General features: G+C 35.8%; 1 pseudogene; it reads right to left on the bottom strand.

The window, feature by feature from the left end:
- Positions 1–542: 542 nt before the first annotated feature.
- Positions 543–776, bottom strand: LOC129512061 (40S ribosomal protein S29-like; annotated as a pseudogene).
- Between the last annotated feature and the right edge of the window lie 4,121 nt (positions 777–4,897).

The raw sequence follows: 4,897 nt of genomic DNA, 5'->3' as shown, positions 1-4,897 counted from the left end.
TAAAAACTTGATAGTATAATCTGAAAGTCGCTACATATCAGTTTTAAAGATTTTTTTAAAGACACATTATGCTTCATGTGTCAATGTATCATAGTTCATTTAATCAGTTTCCTATGTATAGTCATTTAGGTTGAGTCCTATAGTTTATAATTCAAAACAATACTGAATAACCTTGTACATTCATATCTTTATATTATTGGAGGTGTATCTTCAGGTAAATCCTATTAGTGGGATTATTGAGTCAAGAGGCAAATAAATACATAGTTTTGTTAAATATTGACAAAGTCCTATCCAGTTATATACTTGCATTTCCACCTGCAATATGTAAGAATTCTGGTTGCTTTTCAGCCTTGCCAAGATAATCAAGTCGTTTTAATTTTTGTCAATTAGAAAGAGTCATAAATGGAACCTGTGTAATTTTTATTTTAATTTTTCTAATCATGCCTGAAGTTGGATGCCTTTTTATGTTTTTTTTTCACATTAAAACACTCATAATTGGAGTATTTTTATTTTATGTACAATGAGTCGGCATTGAAGTAGGTATCTTGGACATCTGCAGTTAAGGTAGGTATCTTGGATGACCCATTCAAGGAAGTTCACTTAATCCAACTTAATGAAGCCTATATACTTGGCCTACTGACGGCAACACTGGCGGCACATGTTGAGGCCGTATTTCCGAATCAGACCGTGCGGGTTTGAACAGACGGGGCAAGAACGAGAGCCCTGGCCAAACTTCCTCGGGTGGCTCCAGTAGAGTTGCTGGTGACCCATCTTGCTCTTTCCAATGCAATGAGACAAAAGGGGATGCCTTTTTATGTTTTTGTTTTGTTATTGTTTTAAACAACTTTACTGAGGTTTAATGAAGATACAAAAAATTTGCACATATTTAATGAGTTTAGACATACACATATACCTATGAATCCATCACCACAATCAAGGCAATAGCCATATCCCCCATCTCCAAAAGCTTTTTTGTTATCCCTTTGGATATTTTATCTTTGTTTTGTTCCATGTTGTGTTTTGTGGTAAGACTACTTAATATAATAACTACCCTCTTAAATTTTTAAGTGTACATCACAGTTTTGTTGACTATAAATATCATGCTCTACAGCAGATCTCTAAAACTAGTCCATCTTGCATGTCTGAAACTTTATCCCAATTGAAGAATTGCCTATTTCGCCCTCCCTTTGGCCCCTGGTGACCACTGTTTTATTCTCTGCTTCTATGAGTTGGACAATTTAGGCACCTCTTATTGTGACTGGCTTCTTTCACTTGGCATAATCCACCAGATTCACTACTACAACTCATACCAAAAAACAAAAAAACAAAACAAACAAAAAAACAAGTAAATAAAGGTCTTGAATAGACATTTCTCAAAAAAAGGACATAGAAGTGACCAACAGGTATATGAAAGGATGCTCTACATTACTAATCATCAAGGGAAGACAAATCAAAACCACAGTGAGATATCATTTCATGCCAGTTAGGATGGCTATTAATAAAACAACAAAAGATAGGAAGTGTTAGTGAGGATGTGGAGACACTGGAACCCTTTCCATGGTTAAGGACTCTTTTTATTATGCATTATCTATTTATGTCTTCTTCCTAATTTCTACTAGTTTTTTTTTAAATTTCTACTCTAATTTTAAGAATTCATTATGTATTGGGGACCTCTATATGCAATATGTCTTAAAATATTTTAACCAGGGGATCCCTGGGTGGCGCAGTGGTTTGGCGCCTGCCTTTGGCCCAGGGCGCGATCCTGGAGACCCAGGATCGAATCCCACGTTGGGCTCCCGGTGCATGGAGCCTGCTTATCCCTCTGCCTGTGTCTCTGCCTCTCTCTCTCTCTCTGTGTGTGTGTGTGACTATCATAAATAAAATATATATATATATTTTTAACCAGATTAATCAGATGTCTTTGATTTTGTTTATAATTTTTTAAACATTTAAAAACATGTTGTATAGTCAATTTTTCATTTTTTTTCTTATTGCTTGTCATTTCACAATTGTTGGACCACTAGTATATACCCTATTGGACAGAAGACAGGGCACTGTGCTTGACAGCTTAATCAAAGCTATTAGGTAGAAAAAAGAGCAAGCAAGTACCCAAATAAAAATATACTGGACCGACAATAGCAGTAAACATCCATACAGAATAACCCTAAACTGGGGAGCTCCTGCTCCTCTCTTCTTTTCTAACCCACACCCATTCTAGTCCTTATGCTTATTCCATGCTTCACAAGTGGAGGTTTCTAAGACCAACCTCCCATTTGTGCCAAATGGTAACATAGTATTTACACAGCTGTACAAAGAGATTCTTCAGTCCCTAGAGTAAAAGTTCAATGGGGAACAAAACCAACCCAGAATTTATGTTGCTGCTTTTATTACTCGAAGTGTCACAAAAACAAACAGCCATTGATACCAACAGCTTCTGTTCTTTCTCAGTATCCATGAGCTGAAAATTCTGTCAGTTCCAAATCATCTAGGCCCCATTTTCATGTCCCTTGCACACTTTTATAATCTCAAAAATTGCCTCCAGGAGACAAATGGCACAACATCAATTTGATGTCTGAAAGTGGAAAGAGATACCAGACTTACAATGGGTAATGCGTTCTAAAAAGTAAAATAATGTGTATGTGAATACCCTGACCTTTCAATATTTAGACTTGTTGGCATTTCTTTTTGCCCTTCGTCTCTAGATAATAAGGCTGTAAACAAAAACAATGAGCAATGAGTATGTAATACAGCAAGGCAGATAAGATATTCAATAGAAAATCCAAAACTTATGTTCAACAATATGCCCACTGCAGGAAACCAAAGTAGAAATAGATTGGTTTTCACCTTGCATCTTTTCAAATTCATAAAAAGGAAAATCAGGCTGCACAAGAATTTTTAGTAAGAAATTTACATACAATGATATTTTTCTTTGTTTATATAATTTTCATTTTACTTTAACTTAAATGCCAAAGTTTTTCATGAAAACCTACATTCCTTATTTAATCTAATGGAATTTTACATCTCTTTAATTCCATTTTTACATCATTGATATTGATCAGCATCTGTCTCCAATGCACATTCAAAAAAGAAGAAACAGAGGTGCCTGGGTGGCTCAGTTAGTTGAGCACCTGACTCTGGGTTTTGGTTCAGGTCATGATCTTGGGGTCATGGGATCAAGCCCCAACGTTGGGCTCTGCATTCAGTGAGGAGTCTGCTTGAGATTCTCTCCTACTTCCTCTAACCTTGGCCCCACTCTCTCTCTTTCTCTCAAATAAATAAATAAAACTTTTTTTAAAAAATGGGCAGAGGAATTGAATAGACATTCTTCCAAAGAAGACATACAAATGGCCAATAGGTATATGTAGAGATGCTCAACATCACTCATCATCATCAGGAAACTGCAAATCAAATCTACAATAAAATATTACCTCACATCTGTTAGAATGGCTATTATCAAAAAGACAAGAGATAACAAGTGTTGGTGAGAATGTGGAGAAAATGTAACCCTAAGAACTGTTGGTGGGAATGTAAATTAGTGCAGCCACTATGGAAAAGAATATAGAGGATCCTCAAAATTAAAAGTAAAAACTACCATATAATCCAACAATTCCACTTCTGAGTATGTATCTGAGGAGGATAAAATCACTATCTTGAAAAGATATCTGCAGCCCCATGTTAATTGCCACATTTTTCACAACAACCAAGACATGAAACAACTTAAGTGCCCATCAGTAGATGAATGGATAAAGAAAATGTGGTATAGCTGTACAATGTGGAATATTTCTCAGCCATTTCCAAGAAGACCACTGCCATTTGTGACAATATGGCTAGACCTTAAGGGCATTATGCTAAGTGAAATAAGTCAGAAGGATAAAGACAAATACTATATGATTTCACTTATATGTAGAATCTGAAAAAAAAAATAAGCTCATAGATACAGAAAACAGATTGGTCGTTGCTAGCGGCAGGGGGTTGGGGTTGTGTTGAAGGGGTAACAGGTAAAGGTAATGAAAAGATACAAACTCCTGGTTATAAGATTAGTAAGTTCTGGGTATGTAACATACAGAATTGTGACTATAATTAATAGTACTCTTTTTGTATATTTGAAAGTTACTAAGAGGAGATTTTAAAAGTTTGAGAGAAAGTATCTGTAACTATGTGAGGTGATGGATATCACCTTACATAGTGTAGGGTAATGATCACTTCATAATATATACATTTGTCAAATAGTTTTGATGTATACCTAAAACTAATGCAATGTTATATATCTCAATAAAACTGGAAACAAAAAAGCAAACACTATCTCTTAGTAAACATGACAGATTAGGATGGAAACATGCACATAGTCAGAGGCCACTTTTGTCAGTACATTACATCCTGCATGTTTGGATGGATCTTTGAGACTTGAATCAAGTCCTTGAATTCCGTAGAATAGATGTCATTGCTGAGGACATACCAGCTGTCAAGGTCAAAAAGAAAGCACCATCACCACATTCACAGCCGAATAGAACCCCCCGGATAAGGATTTCCACACTTTCTTGTCTCAAATCCCAACACTTTCAATACTAGCTGTGTGATAAGAGACATGTGCTTTTCCTCAGTTCCTCACCTAAATAATACTGAAAATAATCAAAGCCTCTTAACTTTGTCATGAGAATTAAATGGTACACTTTCATCAGATACTTTCGGTTTGCCTTATACTTCATTGCCCATTCCTTTCCAAATCTTTATGCTTCCATCTCCTCTCTCCAACTCTGGATTACCCCAGAGTCCAGCCTTTTCTTCTTTTATTACTCCAGAATAAGAGATTGGTGATTTCATCCAGTATAATTATTTGAAACACCATCTAGATCAGCACTATCCAGCAGAACTTTCTTCCATGGTGGAAATATTCTAT

Source organism: Nyctereutes procyonoides, unplaced genomic scaffold (genome assembly GCF_905146905.1).
Source record: "Nyctereutes procyonoides isolate TBG_1078 unplaced genomic scaffold, NYPRO_anot_genome, whole genome shotgun sequence".
NCBI classification, from domain to species: domain Eukaryota; kingdom Metazoa; phylum Chordata; class Mammalia; order Carnivora; family Canidae; genus Nyctereutes; species Nyctereutes procyonoides.
This window is presented reverse-complemented; position numbering and strand designations above follow the sequence as displayed.